The sequence below is a fragment of the Amblyomma americanum genome, chromosome 9 (assembly GCF_052857255.1).
Source record: "Amblyomma americanum isolate KBUSLIRL-KWMA chromosome 9, ASM5285725v1, whole genome shotgun sequence".
Lineage (NCBI taxonomy): Eukaryota > Metazoa > Arthropoda > Arachnida > Ixodida > Ixodidae > Amblyomma > Amblyomma americanum.
In genome coordinates this window covers 76200159-76217954 of record NC_135505.1, presented here as the reverse complement: position 1 = coordinate 76217954, position 17796 = coordinate 76200159, and positions in this window count along the sequence as shown.

Here is a 17796-nt window from a genome sequence, read left to right as displayed (position 1 = left end):
GCCAACCAAATCAGGTGGTCACTGTAAACAACCAGCCAACGCAGGACGGGTAAAAGGCAGCTCTGACCAACCCGAACGAAACGAGTGGAAAAGAACTCATGGAAAGAACCCACACAGCAGCGTACGCCAATGGGGTTCGGGACCGAGTGTTATAACCGCCACTACAACCTCCTAAACATTATCATTTAAAACATTTTCACCACCATCGTGAGGAAGGCTTTTTTCCTCGAGCTTTTAAAGTATGCATAATGCTGCCTGATTCGATTGCAAACAACAGGCATTACCAGCCGCGGTGGCTCAGTGGTTAGGGCGCTTGGCTACTAATGCAGAGTGTCCGGGTTCCAGCCAGACCCCGGCGGCCGCCATTCGATGGAGGCGAAACGCAAAGAGGCCCGTGTGCTGTACAATGACAGTACGTGTTGCAGATCCTAAGCTGGCCGAAATTATACCGGAGCTGTCCATTACAGTGCCTCTTTCTTTCTTCTTCTCTGTCTCTCCTTTATACCTTCCCTTAAGTCGGTGTTCAGGCGTCCACCGAGGTATGTGAAAAGTAACTGCGTCATTTCGTTTCCTCAAGAACAATATCAGTTTTTTTATAAACTAATCGCGCGCCGCAAGGGTGCATAAAAGCAAGCACTGGCGGAGTCAAAAGGCAGCGTGTTTGCAGTCGGCGCCAGGTAACTTCCTGCGCTTTTGTTAACAATTTATGGGGAGGCGGATGTGCCCGCCTCACCAGCCTAAAGTGATGTGTGAAGTCATGAAATGAAATCAACCCGTCCCTCGCGAAATTCGGGTCGGAAGGAGCACTCACTGTCTGCTCGACAAAACATCGGGCTTGCGCAAGAGTCGCCTCACTCCCGGGATTAGACGAATGGGCCGGGACCCACATCAATTCAACCTCTCTAATCAGATGGGGGGCAATTTGAAGGATGCGGAGTGAGCTATATGTGATTCGGCCCCTCTCCAAAATGCGAATGGCTCTTTGTTTTGTATTCGCTGAATATAATACCATCACGCGCGTTCGCTATAGCCAAGGCTATTGCCTATTTTTCCGCCGTCTCGAAAGACGGTTTCTATCAAAGCGGCCGCCAACAGGGCGCCGTTTCCGTTTACCGCGACCAGTGCAAACGCTTTCTTCGGGGTTTGGCGGTATTCCGCTGCGTCCACGCACGCCACATTTTCGTGTCGGCCGTATTGGGTGTGTAGGTCGCGACCCTCCCTGTGCGCTTGTTTTCGTGGTGCGCAGGGAGCATGTTCTTGCGTAAGGATTTATTCAAAAGAGCTTTCCTGGTGTGTGCGTGGGTACCTACGTTTTCATAGCCCTCTCTTGGAGCTGTTCGCAAATTTTAGAGTATATAGGACGGCCCTTCCCGCGCTCGAACGAGGGAGTCGTCTTGGCTGTGAAGCGAGTTCCCCCTCTGACAGCTCCGAGAGTGGGTTGTGCACCCTAAGGGCAAGCAATCTTTCTGCGGTCGTACTGTGAGGGAGCCAAAGCGCTGCCTTCTAGGCCTGCATGATTGCAGCTTCGACCTTGTGTTTTTCTGCGAACTACAGTTGCAGGTAAGGAAGGGAATAGACGATCCTGCTCAGCACGAAAGCCTGCACAAGTAAGACAAAAACGCTAAGGCGCCCGTGTGCTGTGCGATGTCAGTGCACGTTAAAGATCCCCAGGTGGTAAAAATTATTCGGGAGCCCTCCACTACGGCACCTCCTTCTTCCTTTCTTCTTTCACTCTCTTCCTTATCCCTTCCCTTACGGCGCGGTTCATGTGTCCAGCGATATATGAGACAGATACTTCGCCACTTCCTTTCCCCAAAAACCAATTATTTTAAGTAAGACATAAATCTTTCTCTTTCATGCCTCGTCTTTTGCTGGAGATCCGCCTGATTATTCGCACAGTTTGGTTGACCGTGGCCGTGAGTCGGTTGATTGTTTAGATGTTTCTTCGATTGTTCTGTATGTACATGCGCAGTATGCGTATGGTTCGAACATCCTCGCCAGATGTCTTTACACATATACATTCAGAGGGGTAGGGGGGGTCAGGATTGAATTCCTACCGCGTGGCCTGCCAAACGAACGAGCGGTTTCGATTTCAAGTGCGAACACTCAAGGCCCGCTCCCGGCGCGTTAGTTTCAATTTTCAATTATGGCAACTGCCTGCTGCCGGGTATCCTCTATTTGGCCGTCATTTGCAGTGGTTACCCACAGGGTGATGCCGTCCGCGTATAAGGTGTGCTGCAGCTCCGGCAAGGCGGCGAGATTGGGGGGTAGTGTAATGAGTGCAAGGTTAAAGAGGAAAGGCTAGAGCACCGAGCCTTGTGGCGTGCCTCAGCTTTCCAGAGAATTGGGCTAGATTTGAGGACACCTCCTGCAAGCTCTGCGGTCCGCTCGAATAATAATGATCGAACGTAAATGAATGTCCATTTCTTCGGGTCTATTTTAGAGAGATTTGTGAGGATGGCCTTATGCGAGACGTTGTCGAAGGCCTTGTTCAGGTCTAGCCCGAGCACTGCCTTGGTCGCGGTTCCGCGTGTAGGGTCCAGCACGTCCGTCTAAAGCTAGAGAATCACGTCCTGTGCGGACAAAGTAGCCCTAAAGATAATCATTTTGGGAGGAAGTACGTCGCGCTCCTCCGCGTAATTTTGCAATCGGTTAAAGATGACACGCTCCGTGAGTTTTTCGAAGCAAGACGTGAGGGAGACGGGTGGCCGATTCTCGATCGAGAGTTTCTTTCCCGGGTACGGCATGAAGGTCACCCGTGCATGCCTCCATTCCAGGGGGATCTCGCGTTTCCTCCAGTTGGTGTTCATTACGTTTGTCAGAGCCGAGATGCACTTGGGGCCTAGGTTTATGAGCGTCTTCGACACTCTGTCCTGTCCCGCCACAGAGGTGGTACGGAGCTGACCAAGAGCAAAGAAGACCTCGGCATCTACTGTGTCTGCGTCCAGGGTCTCATTGGGAAGGCCTCTGTATGCGGGCAGGGGGTCTGTACGCGACGTGTTCAAGTAGCGTTTTTGCAGTTCGGTGAGTAGCTCTGCGTAGCAAAATGAAAGTGCATTTCAAGAAATAAATGAGGGAGTAGAAGATTAAAGGAAGAAAGAGGTGCCGTAGTCGAGGGCTCCGGAATAAATTCGACCCCCTTGGAATATTTAACCTGCACTGACACGGTGTCAGTGTACTGCACGGTATCTCTGAACGTTAAAGACCCTATCCCGAGTTCCCGGGTTCGATCCCGACCGCGGCGGCTGCTTTTTTATGGAGGCAAAACGCTAAGACGCCCCTGTGCTGTGCGATGTCAGTGCATGTTAAAGATCCCTAGGTGGTCGAAATTATTCCGGAGCCCTCCACTACGGCCCCTCTTTCTTCATTTCTTCTTTCACCCCTCCTTCATTCCTTTCCTTACGGCGCGGTTCAGGTGTCCAACAATATATGAGACGGGTACTGCGCCATTTCCTTTCCCCAAAAAAACTAATTTTTATTATTATTATTAAAGATCCCCAGGAGGTCGAAATTATTCCAGAGCCCTCCACTACGGCACCTCTTTCTTCCTTGCTTCTTTCACTCTCTCCATTATTCTTTCGCCTTCGGCGCGGTGGAAGTGTGCGATATGTGAGACAGATAATGCGCCATTTCCTTTCCCCAAAAATCTTTTTTTAAATTTTCTAGAAAATAAAAATAATAATCAGTTTTTGGGGAAAGGAAATGGCGCAGTATCTGTCTCGTATATCGTTGGTCACGCGCACCGAGCCGCAAGGAAAGGGATTAATGAGGCCGTGAAATAAGAAAGGAAGAACGAGGTGCCGTAGTTGAGGGCTCCGGAATAATTTCGACCACCTTGGGATCTTCAACGTTCACGGGCATCGCACAGCACACGGGCGCCTTAGCGTTCTTCCTCCATAAAAACGCAGCCGCCACAGTTGGTTTCCAGCCCGGGAACTCCGGATATAAAAAATAAATTTGGTTTTGGGGGGATAAAAGTGGCGCAGTATCTGTTTCACATCTTGTCAGACACCAGAGCCACGCCCTAGGGTAAGGAATAACTGTGTAGTTTTCGCTACAAATGGTAACGTTATCAAGAGTCTGTCTGTCTGTCTGTCTGTCTGTCTGTCTGTCTGTCTGTCTGTCTGTCTGTCTGTCTGTCTGTCTGTCTGTCTGTCTGTCTGTCTGTCTGTCTGTCTGTCTGTCTGTCTGACTGTCTGTCTCTCTGTCTGTCTGTCTGTTACTGCCAGGAAACAAGAAAGGAAAGTGCACAGGCCTGCTCACTGGTTCAAGCCGAGCCACAATACCTACCACATGCAGATAGAAGGAGAGTTGAAAGAGGGGATAGAAAGACAGGATAGTAAAAACACGCTAAAGACAAGGCCGATGCCCGAGGTAGTGCAATACTGGGGCAACTGGTGGCGGGAGTGAAGCATCCTTCAAACTCTCCGCCACTTTTCCAAACATAGGTCCAATTTGGACCCGTACCAGACACTCCACGGGTCCGGACAATATCGCCCTTATCAAGCGACCATATGATGCCTACAGCAAGCCGAGCAGCGCAATATGAGGGAATAATTCCCCTAACACATCCGCCATTGGCTAACTTCATGCTGCGCCAATATTCTCGACGACATTCGTTCCAAAAGTTTAAGCAACCGTTCGTCCTACCGCTTTCCGAGTTGTTTCACACCATTTTTCTTTGCGTATAGCCTACATATCATAGTCAAGTTTTGTGCAAGCTAGCGGCAGGAATTCGAACCGACGACTCGTGAACATACCGTTGCTGGGAATAACAGCACTGAGACGAGGGACAAAGAAAGAAGAAGACAACGAGCCAGTCCTGTTGTCTTCTTCTCTCTTTGTCTCTCGTCTCGGCGCTGTTATTCCCAGCAGTGTGCACCAATTCGCTCTACTCTCCATTTTATTGAACATAACGTTGCATACCTTCCCAGACATTACCCATGCCCTAATTGCGGTTTCAAGTATGTATGTAGATATTTGGCAGTTACTGCTCTCTTTGTGTTCCCAGAAATCGATATTGAAGTTGTGACGCAACCGCTCGCCGCACACAGTTGGGGGTTGCCGGTGACGAAACCGGAGATAGAAGAAGCAGACGAGAAAATGGATACGGAGGTGGTTAGACCCACTTCCATAAAGCGAAAGGCGGCCGAGACCGACCCCCTTGTGACGCTGGAGAGGAAGCTAACGAGTAAAGTTGGAAGCAAAATTGATAGGCTGGAAACGCAGATGCAGGAAGTGAATGTAAGGTTAAACGCTCTAGGGGACATTAAGGGTTCAATGGACAAGATCCTAGCGGCATTAAACGGCCTCACTGAGAGGATGGCGAATATGGAGAGTGTACTTTTGCCAACAATGGACAGGAATCAAAGTAAGAATGAGAACGCCACCATTTGGCAATGGAACTGCCGAGGGTACCGACGGAAGCGAGCGCTATTACAGCAGCACGTGCAACATGTAGAAGACAAACCAATTGCTATAGCGCTGCAGGAAACTGGGGGAAATCAGGTAAAACTGGCCGGATACCAAAGTTTCTATAGCGATAGGGGTGAAAAATGCAGAGTGGCCACGCTGGTGAAAAGGAATATAGCAACCCTACAGCACGAAGTGAGAACGGGGGACATAGAAGCGGTATTGCTAGAAATGATTACGGGACGCAAGAGAGCAAAAAGCATATTTCTGCTTAACATCTGTAGCAACTCGAAGCAGAAGAAAATGAAATTCGGAACGATATTTAGAAAAGCCATCAAACTGGCCGACCAGAGCCCGTTGGTGATCGTGGGGGACTTTATCGCGGCACACCAGGAATGGGGGTACGCGAGGCAAGATCCGAAGGGCAGACATCTCCTTGAGGAGTCCCAAAATCTCGGACTTACCTTGCATACCGACCCATGTGCGCCCACTAGAGTAGGTAGCAGTGTAAGTAGAGACACCGCGCCGGACCTCACCTTCAGTAAAAATGCAGGCAGGGTAGAATGGGCAAACACCAGAGAAAATCTGGGTAGTGACCACTTCATCGTAGCTACGAAGCTGGGAGAAGGAGTCAAGCTACGGAAACTCAAACAGGCGAGAATAGTGGAGTGGGACAAATTCCGGGAGATTCGCAGAAGCCACAAAGCTAAGAAAATTGGAGACATAGGAGACTGGGCAAAACAGCTGAGGGAAGATGCCAGGGACGCGGAAGCAGTAGCCGAAGGGGAGGATGCACCGGAGATAATGGATAGCAAGCTAATGAGCATGTGGAAGGCGAAGGAAAGGCTCGAGAAGAAACTTAAGTCTCAAAAATGGAACAGAAATCTAAGGCGTTCGTTAGCCAGACACACCAAGGAAATGGAAACGTATGCTATTAAACTAAACGAGCAAAACTGGTACGGCAGGTGCGACGAAATGGAAAGGGGCATGAGCCTAGCAAAGACGTGGAATATATTGAGGCATCTCCTCGACCCGGGAAAATCTAAACAGGCAGCGAGCACTAACCAATTGAAAGCGAGACACGCTTTCCAGGGGACGGACAAACAGCTGATGGACAGGCTCAGGGACATTTACATAGGGGACGCGACAGAAGTACGACAGGCAGAATATGGAGGAGCGGAAAATGAAGATCTAGACGCGGACATTACGGTAGCGGAGATCAGAGCAGCTATCGCTGAGCTAAAAATTCGCTCGGCCCCTGGCCCGGATAAAATATCCATGTCATGCTCAGGAATCTAGACGGCGACTCGATAGATGCAATTGCGCGGTACATGAACAAAGTATGGACGGAAGGTAAATTGCCAGAGGAATGGAAGCAGGCAGAGGTTGTTCTCATCCCCAAGCCGGGAAAAGAACCAAACTTGGAAACCCTAAGACCGATCTCGCTAACGTCGTGCGTGGGGAAACTCATGGAGCACGTAGTGCAAACGAGGTTAACGAGATACATGGAAGATGGAAACCTATGGCCGCACGAGATGGTGGGCTTTAGACCTAAGCTCAGCACGCAGGATGTAATGCTCAGACTCAAACATGACATTGTAGACAAGAAAGGATTAGATGCCAAGGTGATCCTAGGTCTTGACCTCACGAAGGCCTTCGACAACGTCCGACACGAGGCGGTGCTCAGAGGTCTGGAGGAGGTAAACGTGGGCAAGAGAACATACGAGTACATCAAGGACTTTCTCCAAGGGAGGAAGGCGGTGATTAAATTCCACGACGCAGAGTCGCCCAGCATAAGGCTGGGCAGCAAAGGTACCCCGCAAGGCGCCGTACTGTCCCCCTTTTTATTCAACATAGCGATGAGAGGTCTCCCGGCCATGCTGAACAAGATCCCTGATCTAAAATTCAGCATGTACGCGGACGACATAAACATGTGGATGAATAACGGAAGCGACGCGGAAATTGAGTGGAGTCTGCAAAGGGCAGCAGACGTAGTGGTGAAGTACGCGGCCGAAAGAGGCCTGGCGTGCTCACCGCAGAAGTCGGAGCTCTTCGTGTACAATAGCGACAGCAGGAACAAGAGAGACGTAGAAATTAAAGTGATGGTGGGAGGCCTGGAGGTGCCCAGGGTCGAGGAAATGAAGATCCTAGGCATGTTTATCAACAAGAAAGGCAACAACACCAATACCATAAAGAAATTAGCCACATATGCAGACCAAGTGGTAGGCATATTCAGGAGGGTAGCGGTAAAAGGGCGAGGACTAAAAGAAAGGAATCTCCTGAGAATGTCACAGGCGTACGTAATAAGTCGGATCTGCTACGCGACGCCGTACCTAAACATGAACAAGGCAGAAATAGAGAAGGTAGACAGAATATTGAGGAAATGCGCCAAGCGAGCTCTGGGACTCCCGACATCTACGTCGACGGCGCGGCTTGAAAAAATGGGGGTACACAACAGATGGGTTGAGCTGGCAGAGGGGGTGAGAATATCCCAATTAGAACGGCTCGGCCAGTCTGAAACGGGCAGGACAATACTCGAATGGGTAGGAATCCGGCCAGAAAGTAGCACGCACAAGATGGTAAACATCCCGGCAGGAATCAAGGCCAAGATATGCGTCCCACCTATGCCGCGGAACATGCACCCCGTGTATAACAAGGAAAGGCGAGAACATAGGGCTAAGGCCTACGAGAGGAAGCTGAAGGAGCGACCGGCAGACCAGGTGGCGTACGTAGACGCGGCGTGCGGACAGCACGGGGCGGCTGTATCCGCTGTGGTCGACGGGGCAGGAGTACCAACGGTAGCGGCTTCGAGCCGCACAAGAGATGCCAATGCGGCGGAAGAGTTGGCGATAGCGCTCGCTTGCGTCGGTACCAAGGCCACGACGATTTTAAGTGACAGCAAAACTGCAGTAAGAAACTTCGCGAAAGGAAGAATCTCGGAAGAGGCCAAACACGTCCTCGAGGCGAGGCCGATAGAACGTAACATAGAGATAATATGGATCCCAGCGCATGAGTCTATTGCAGGAAATGAGGCTGCACACGAGCTTGCCCGAGCTCTCTATCACCGGGCGGCCGCAGAGCAGCCCTCTCGCATAGACATGAAAGGTGGCCTAATTTCATACCACGAGATCACGGAACATTATAAGCTGAGCAGGAGGGTCTATCCGCCGCCCGACCGTTCCCTCGCAACAGAGGAGGCAATTGCGTGGAGAAGATTACAAGGGGGGAATCATATAAGCCCCTTCTGGGTATACATCATAATCTCCAAAGAGGAGAAAGACCAATATTGTATAACGTGCGGGGAGAGGGGCACTCTCGACCACGTCATATGGGAATGTGCTGGAAGCCCGGGCGCCGAGCAAAAGATAGAAGATAGAGAAGCCTGGGAGACCTTGCTGCGGAGCGAGGACCCCGCTAAGCAGCGACAAGCCATCCGCCTGGCGGCTGAGGCCGTGAAGCGACAATGTGTCTTCACCAGACCTTAGTTTGCGAGGCTCCTAAGTAGGGCTCCCTTAGGCCTGCGTGCCGGGGGGTCCAAAAAGGAGTTTCATTTCGGTGGAAATAAACGTTTTGATGATGATGATGACAGTTGGGGGTGGCGTCACACAGTTTCTCGGTTCTAATAGCATGTGATTCTCCCCCTGGTTGCAAGCTTGCAAGTTGTCACCCTCTTTATTTCGTCCTGTACTTTCTGTCTCAAACCTGTCCTTTCTGCTCTTCATCTCCGTCCTCACTGCACGGCGGATCGTCCCCCGTGAGGCCAATAGCACTGTAATACCTGGGAGGACTGGGAGACTCCTCGGCTTTCCGAAGACCTTGTCTTGCAGACCATCGTGATCGACCGGGCAGTCAGCATTACGAACAGCAGGAACAAAAACTTCAGTGCGGGAGGGCCGTTTAAAAAGTTTTTCGAGATGACGATAGTGCAAGTGTCCGAGTGCTTTACTCGGGCCTTAGTGTATTCAGCACGATGATACGTCACCAGCGTTAAGTGCTATCTAAAGTTTTGTTGAGACATTCCGGAAGTTGTTTTACACTATTCAGTGTTGCCCGATCAACCTACAAACCTAATTTTTGTGACTTTCTGTAACTGACAACGTACTGCCCACAACTGTGGAAGAGCAGACGAAAGAGCTGTTCGTTTGAACGGCCACCTGAAAAGTGACACCGGTCCCTTTATCGTACAGGGCAACACATGGAGTACTGCGAATGGAGCCGTTCTCTCCTGGACTATGCGATTCAGGCCATTCCATAGACCGCATGCAAATGCATGTTTATTTCAAGCAAACAAGTAATTTTTTTCGAAAATTTAATAACGCTTGGGCACACGGTGCATAAATTCTTTAATTATTCCGTTTCCTGCGATAAGCTTGAATTCAATGTTCATGTTTCAGGAAGCAATTTTGCAAAATGAGTGAATTATTGAAACTCAACGCAGATGATTTCAAGCCTACCTCGCTGCGAAAAGAGCAAAACTTCATGAAATTTGCTACAGATCCCAAGTTCCCGGATTTGAACCCGACAACTGCAACTGCGTTTTTATGGAGGCAGAACGCTAAGGCGCCCGTGTACTGTGCGATGTCAGTGCACGTTAAAGATCCCCAGGTGGTCGAAATTATTCCGGAGCCCTCCACTACGCCAGCTCTTCCTTTTTCTTTCGGCGCCAATTCCTTTCCCCAAAAGCCAACTATTATTGTTAATATTAATAATATTTACCTTGCACTGACGTCGGACAGCAAACGGCCGCATTAGCGTTTTGCCTCCATAAACACGCAGCCCATGTGGTCGGGTTCGAGCCCGGGAACTGCTGATCAGTAGCCGAGCGCCCTAACCACTGAGCCACCGCGGTGAGTTGAAGCCTCAATCGCGCTTCAGGTACGTGGCGGTGGTGAGACAGAGAGAGATGCATGCTGCATGCAATATCTCTGACAAATCTGTCGCAGGCACGCGGCTCGGCAGCAATAGGCCACAGCGTTCATTGGGTGATGAACTTCGCGCTGAACCATTCATTGCCCACTTGCCAGGGTGGCATTGTGGCGGCTATGTCCCTCCAGTGCGCGGAACGCAATCGAAGCAGGTTTTGCAGCGAAATCTACATTGGCCGCGAAAATGCGACTTTGCTGTGGCACTCCCGAGGAGGAGGCACTCAGCCGCTGCCTAGCAATGGCTCTAGCTTGCATATGTTGCGCACTCGCCGCGCGATCCGGCCGCTCTATGCCTCCTTTTCCTTACCCGCCCTTGAATGCCTAACCGCTACCCAAGGTATCCGGTGGCGCTATATGCAAGCCATTCAAACCCCCGAACACTCAATGAATAAAAAAAATCTCTGTCGAGGCTGTGCATCGAACCAAGGCCTTTGGCGTTTGAGGCGGAGACGCTACTACACCGCCATGATGCCTCAGGTTTCATCATGAATAAAGGCGCATCTACTGAATGCACGGGTTTCATATAATTCCTCATCAGATCCAGTTGTCGCCGCGCTTTTGCTATGTGTATCCTGGCATAACAGAGCTAGGCCAACAGCATTTTCTTTTTCAGTTGGACGCGACAGATACTGCGCCATTTCCTTTCCCCCAAAACCAATTATTATTATTATTATTATTATTATTATTGGACGCCAACGCCATGGACATGAAAGCGCCTCTGCGGAAACTTGAAAAGAATTGAATATTTAGGGAAAGGAATTGGCCCGATATCTGTCTCACATATCGGCAGACACCTGAACAGCGCCGTAAAAGAAGGGATAAAGGAGGGAGTGAAAGAACAAAATAAGAAAGAGGTGCCGTAGTGGAGGGCTTCGGAAAAAGTTCTACCACACGGGGATCTTTACCGTGCAATGACATTGCACAGCACACGGGCGCCGTAGCGCGACTGCGGTGACAATTGACCCAGGGAGGCAGCTGTGCGCCTCTGTTTTCGTTAAAATCAACGACCTCTGCCACGTCGTCAACGCCAATGAACCCAATGAAGGCCGGCGGCTCACTTATTCTGTTTTTTAGGAAAAGAGATGGTGCACTAACTGTCTCGCATATCTCTGTGGCACCCAAGCAGAGCCGTAAGGAAAGGGATGAAGGAGGGAAGGAAAGAATAAAGGGAGAAATAGTAAATTTATTATTGTAAATTGGATTTTGAGGAAAGACGCTGCACTGCGGCGGAACACCTGTGGCACGATGCAACCAGTGGAACTTGCGGAGTAGTGACTTGCGAAGGTTACCAGAAGTGCGCCGCTGACTGGCCTATGTAGCCGCCGCGGCGGTTAAGTGGTTAATGCGCTCGGCTACTGATCTGGAGTACGCTGGTTTGAACCCGACCACGGCGGCAGCTTTTCGATGGAGGCGAAACGCACAGCCGCCCGCCCGTGTACAGTGCGATGTCATTGGCACGTCAAAGATCCCAATTTGGCGGAGTTCCCGGGTGCGAACCCGGCCGCTGCGGCTGCGTTTTTTTGGATGCAAAACGCTAAGGCACCCGTGTGCTGTGCGATGTCAGTGCACGTTAAAGATCCCCAGGTGGTCGAAATTATTCCGGAGCCCTCCACTACGGCACCTCCCTCTTCCTTCCTTCTTTCACTCCCTCCTATATCCCTTCTCTTACGGCGCGATTCAGGTGTCCAACGATATATGAGACAGATACTGCGCCATTTCCTTTCTTCAAAAAACCAATTATTATTATTAATAAATTATTCCGGAGCCCTCCACCTTTTTCTTCCTTTTCTTCATTCCTTAATGCCTTTCCTTACGGCGCGGTGCAGGTGTCAGAAGAGATGTGAGACAAATACTCCGCCATTTCCTTGCCCCAAAAACCAATTTTCATTTTCTAGAAATTGAAAATTGGTTTTTCCATATCGGCGGAAACCTGTACTACGGCGTAAGGGAAGGGATAAAGGAGGGAATGAAAGAAGAAAGGAAGAAAGAGGTGTCGTAGTGGAGAGCTCCGTAATAATTTCGACCACCTGGGGATGTTTAACATGCACGGACGTCGCACAAAACACGGGTGCCTATGCGTTCTGCTTCCTTCGACACGCATCGGAATGAAGATCGATTTTTAGGGAAAGGAGACGGAGCAGTATATCTGTCACTTCTCATCGGACACCAGAACCACCCCACAGTGGAAGACAAAACCTCTGTAGCTTTCCCTACAAATGGTACCGTTATCAAGTGGCCATGCGATGCAAACAGCAAGCCGAGCCTCGCAATTTCAGGGAATGACTAACGTGTGGTGTCAAGTGTACGTTGAAGATCCCAGGTGGCCGAAATTATTTCGGAGCCCTCCACTACGTCTCCTCTTTCTTCCATCCTTTTTCTACTCCCGTCTTTATCCCTTCCGTTATGGCGCGGCTTAAGTGTCCGCCGATATGTGACAGATCCTGAGTAGGGGGTAAGCTCTCCAAGCCTCGCCCGGTCGACATGGGCGTGCTGCAGGGCTCTGTCCTATCACCATTTCTGTTTAATGTGGCCATGTCGGTGGTGCCGGCCTCCCACCCCACGAGCGGGCGACACCATGTGTACATGTCCATATATGCAGATGACATAGCTCTGTGGTGCCGGGGACCACCGGGCGAGGCGTTCCGCGTGCGGGGGTGCCTTCAGGGAGCCCTGACCGCAATCGATGCCAGATTGCGCGGCCTTGGTCTGTCGCTGAGCGCGGACAAATCGGTGGCCATGGCCTGCGTTTCGCGCTCGCGCGCGCACTTTGCGCCACTGTCACTGGACGGGACTCCGATTCCTTGGCGTAAATCGGTGCGGTACCTTGGCCTGGACATCGACTGGCGCCTTTCCTTCCGCCCCGCGGCGACCAAGGCCTGTCTGCAGATGAAGAGGATCACCGCCGCCGTGCACAAGCTCACCGCTCGAGGCCAGGGCATCTCCCAGCAAGCCGCGCTGCGTCTATACAATGCCGCAGCTTTGGGGGCGGTGCTCTATGCGCTGCCGCTCGTCACGGTGCGCAAGCCGTGCTGGAAGAAGCTCGAGCTTCAGCACCGCAAGTCCCTGCGCGTGTGCCTAGGCCTGCCCAAAAACTCGCAGTGCGCCGCAACGTTCGCCGAGGCAGGAGCGTGGCCCCTTGAGCTCCAAGCAGCGCGCAGGGCACTGAATCACATCGACCGGCTTCACCGCGCACCGGACGGCGGCTCGCTGCTGCAGCGTATGCGCTCGCACCCGCGGTCACGAATGGGCGCGGCGCTGCTCGAGTATGAGCAATTGACCCAAGGCCCACCCCCCTACGGCTCCTGCGCGCCCTGGCCTGCTGCCTCGGAGGTACAGCGAGAGATCGTCGGCATCGCGGGAAAGCGGAGCACACCCCTCTGCGCTGTGCAGCAGCTGGCCAGAGCCGTCATACACGAGGAGCTCCAGGACCATCTCCTCGTGTACACCGACGGCTCAGTGGCCCGCGACAGCTGCTCCCTTGCTGCGGCGGCCACCATCCCCGCCCTGCGACTGCACAGCCAGCAACACGCAACCTTCCTGGGCTCCTCCACCACGGCGGAGTTGATGGGGATCCGGCTCGGGCTGGACCTGCTGCTCACCCTCGGCCCTCCGCCGCCCAGGAGTGCTCTGCTGTGCGACTCCCGCGCCGCCCTCAGCCGCCTGCAATCTAACGGCCGCGGTACCCCACTAGTGCGGGAAATTCGCTCGCGCATCGAGCGCCTCGCGCAGAGAGGTTGTGCCGTGCGTGCACAGTGGGTGCCCGGTCACTGCGGCATCGCCGGCAACGAAGAAGCTGACGACCTCGCGACCGCTGCACACCAACTACCTGGCAGCGATCTGCCCCTTGCGCTGGAGGACGTGCGTGCGGCCATTCACGACCATCTCCGAAAGCAGCACCCCGACCCAAGCATCGCGGGAGGTGAGCGCATCGACAGTGTCACCGGCTGTCGCGCACTTACACGGTCGCAACGTGCAATGATCCTCCGAGCGCGCATTGGCTGCGTGTGGCCCGGGGAACGACGGGTGCGGCACGGAATCGCGATGAGTGATGTGTGTGACGGATGCGGTGCAGTGGAAACACTAGAACATCTGCTCCTTCGCTGCTCCGCGTTCGCCGATGCTCGTCGCGATATGATCGCGGCCTATAGGGCGCAGGGCATACTACCAGACTCCATCAAGACGCTATTGTGGCCGCAGGGCAGTGCGCGCACTCGTGAGCGAACTTTGGTGAGCCTCTGTGCATTCCTCGAACACACGGGCTTGACGTCCCGTCTGTTCTCCGTCAGGTAGTTACACGCAGTGACCGAACGCTCCACGAGTTCTACCTTGAACGATTAATAACTGGACGCCCCACTCCAGTTGTAACCTACACAGTGCTGTGCGCGTGTGTGATTTAATTCCTCTAAACTGAACTAATCACGCGCACAACCTGGACACATTACTTATTGTGTAAATAGTTTGTACATATTACTTCTCCCCCTGTCCTCTATTCCTGTCCCCTCACCTCTTTCATTTCATTTCTCCATTCTGCCTGCTGTCCTTTATTTCCGCTGCCCCAGCTCAGGTGCTTCAGTATCGATGGCAGATGCCGGGGCTAGCAAAAATCTTTTCCTTCCTTTTTACTATTATTTTTAATAAAACCACTACCACCACCACCATTCCTTTGTCTAAACAAGGAATTTTCATTTTCATTCACCGAAACCATCCCCCATTGAATAACTTCAATGCTGCGCCAATATTGCCGACTACATTCGCACCAAAAATTTGAGCAGCCGTTCGTCGTACAACTGTGCGGTTTGTTTCATACCATTTTTAAAGCGAAATCTTTACTGGCCGCAGGTTGAACACTTTCGCGTGATCCTGGAGAACCGTGCTGAGTATGCGCAAGGAGCTGTGTCGACACACGGCGTGTTTCTCTCTCTCGCTCCCTAGTCGCAACTGCGCATGCGCCACTAGTAGCGCCGAGCCACAGGTGTTCCGCTAGGGTGCCTCGATGCCAGCGGCGCCGGCGTGGAGACAACTTCAGCGGCACCGCAATATTGCATCACACGGGATCAGCGGCGCTAGCGTTTGTAACGGCGGCGTTCATGCTCTCGGCGCGCTTCAAAGTGCTTTAACTTGAGCGGCCTTTTGCAGCGAGAGCTACACTGGGCTACCAGTCGTGCATTTTGCGGTACATGGGAGAGGCCAGTTGTGTTCAATATGGCGGGGTCGCTTAAGTTGTCTCTACCCGTGGGCACACTGGCATCGAGGCACCCTAGTGTTCTGCCGTTGCGCAGCGCCGTGCCTTTCCTAAAAATGCTACTTTCAATTTTCAGTTTTTCCTTTCTTCTTTCCCTTCCTCCTTTATCCCTTCCTTTACGGCGCGGTTCGGGTGTCCACCGACACATGTGAGATTGGTACTGTGCTTTGGGAACTCGCCGCGCCATCTTGCATAGCGTCAGACCACGCGGCTCGCCGCCGCCGCCGTTTCGTATGACGCCACACAGCGTTCCTCGTCGTTGTGTTCGCGTTCGCCTCCGCTCGCTTCACCAGCTCCTCCGTATACCTCATAACATGTCTGAGGATAGCAAAGGAGAGCTCGCATGCGCCGCAACCACATCTGTGTCGTCTTCAACGCGAAAGCAACATAGCTAGACAACCAGACTAACCTGCACTTGCAATCAAGGTCAACCAATGCTAACAATGCTATTTTTTTGCTTTCGCTACGTATATACTGACATAGCCGACCAAAGCCAATGCAAATTTTTTTTCTCTCTCTCGCTGCCTAGTCACTACAGCGCATGAGTCACTATCAGCACCCAGCCACAGGTGTTCCGCAGCTGCTCCGCGCCTTTCCTTAAAATACAACTTTCAATTTTCAGTCTTCTCTTTCTTCTTTCCCTTCCTCCTTTATTCCTTTCTTTACGGCGAGGTTTCGGTCTCCGTCGAGATATGTGAGACGGCTAGTGTGCCATTTCATTTTCCCAAAAATCAAACAAGACAAGTGAGCCAACGGCGTTCATAGAGTTCATTGTCGTTGACAACATTGAAAAGACCATTCATTTTCACGAAAAGAAAGGCACACAACCGCCTCCGTGGGTCAGTGGCGATGCCAATCTCGCTTTCGCTTTGTATATGCTGTATTAGCTGGGCTAATTGACATTAATTTGTTCTTTGCATATAGCCTACATGAGCTAGTCATATTTTGGGCTAGCTTGTGGCAGGGATTTAAACCTACGACTTCTGAACATTCCATTGCATGCCTTCCCTTATGGCCACTTGTATCTTTGGAGATACTCCGCAGTTACTGCTCTCTTTTTGTTCCTAGAAATCGGTTTCGAAGTTGCGACGCAGCCGCTCGCAACACACTGTTGAGGGTGGCGTCATACAGTTTCTCAGTTCTAATAGCATGTGATTCTCGCCCTGGTGTCAAACTAGCAAGCTGTCTCGAGCCTGCCCTTCCTGCTCTCCATCTCCATTCTCATTGCACGGCCGATTGTCCCCCGTGAGGCCAACAGAACTTTAAGACCTGGAGGTTCGGACTGGGAGAATCCTCGGCTTTCCGAAGACCAGGTCGTGCACACCACCGCTATCGACCGGGCATTCAGCGTTAAGGACAGGAGGAACAAAAGCTTGAGCTCGGTGGGGCCGTTTATGAAGTTTTTCGAGATGATGATAATGATGGAAAGTAGCTTGCGAGTGGTATTCGGAACGTGTGTCGGAGTGCTTTACTCGGATCCTAGTGGATTCAGCCCAATGACACGTAAACATCCTTAAGTGCTATCTAAATATTTGATGACACAATCCGGTAGTTTCCTTATACTATTCAGTGTTGCCCGATGAAGCTCTCACCGCAATATTTGTGACTATAAAAATGGCAACGTACTGCCCACAACTGTGGAAAAGCAGATGAAACAGTTGTTTTTTTTAGACGCCCATAAAAAAAAGGGGCACATATCCTTCTATAAAACCGGAAACAGCAATTACTTTCATACTGCCCATGGAGCCACTCTCTCCTGTACTATGCGAGTCCGGCCATTCCTCAGAACGCTTGAAAGGGCTTGGTTATTTCAAGCATACATGTCATTTTCTGCGCAAATTTACTAACGCTTCGGTACATGGTGCACAACATATTTATGCATTCGCGGCCTCCGATAAGTTTAAAGTCAATGTTCATGTTTCAGTGAGCATTTTTGCAAAATGTTCGAAATGTTGAAGCTCAACGCAAATCATTTCAAGCCTACCTCGCTGTGAAAAGGGCAAAGCTGCTTCATCTGCTGTGCGACTCCGGCGCCACCCTCAGCCGCCTGGAATCTAACGGCTGCGGTGCCCCACTAGAGCGGGAAATTTGCTCGCGTATCGAGCGTTGCGCGCGGAGAGGATGTGCCGTGCGTGAACATTGGATGCCAGGTCGCTTTGGCATCGCACGAAACGGAGAAGCTGACGACTTCGCGACTGCTGCACATCAAATACCTGC